The 414-nt window shown below is 33.1% G+C and overlaps 1 protein-coding gene across 1 annotated transcript in view; it reads right to left on the reverse strand.

Moving 5' to 3' along the window:
- Window positions 1-414, reverse strand: part of LOC108571479 (V-type proton ATPase 16 kDa proteolipid subunit) — a 6,834-nt gene that overhangs the window by 3,271 nt on the left and 3,149 nt on the right. The gene's annotated exons all lie outside the window — the stretch shown is intronic.

Here is a 414-nt window from a genome sequence, read left to right on the forward strand (position 1 = left end):
CAATGTCAAACTACGCTACAAATGATTACTATACAGTGAAAGAGAAATGTTCGGCATGGGATATTTTTGGGGTCTTTCCTCAGTGTAACTCCCTGTCGCCAGTTGCTTTTTGTATCTTCTGTACATACATCCTCTTCCTGCAAGACTGAATTATTGTTTCCCAATTCAAAAATTTTTAATCAATTAATAGATTTCAGCACTCTTGTTTTGTTGCTTGCAGTATTTTTGTTTTCAACAATTGTGTCATTAATGTAATGAATATGTACTTATTAAATGCTTGGATTCTAATATATCAACTTGAATACAGTATTACAGAAGGATGCTTAGATGAGTTGATGTGAGTATGCATGGAAAAATGTGTTTAAGTAAAATGTCGAAACAAGTCGTAATATATAATAGTCGGGGAGCGTTGTT

Source organism: Habropoda laboriosa, unplaced genomic scaffold (genome assembly GCF_001263275.1).
Source record: "Habropoda laboriosa isolate 0110345459 unplaced genomic scaffold, ASM126327v1 scaffold40, whole genome shotgun sequence".
Taxonomy (NCBI): domain Eukaryota; kingdom Metazoa; phylum Arthropoda; class Insecta; order Hymenoptera; family Apidae; genus Habropoda; species Habropoda laboriosa.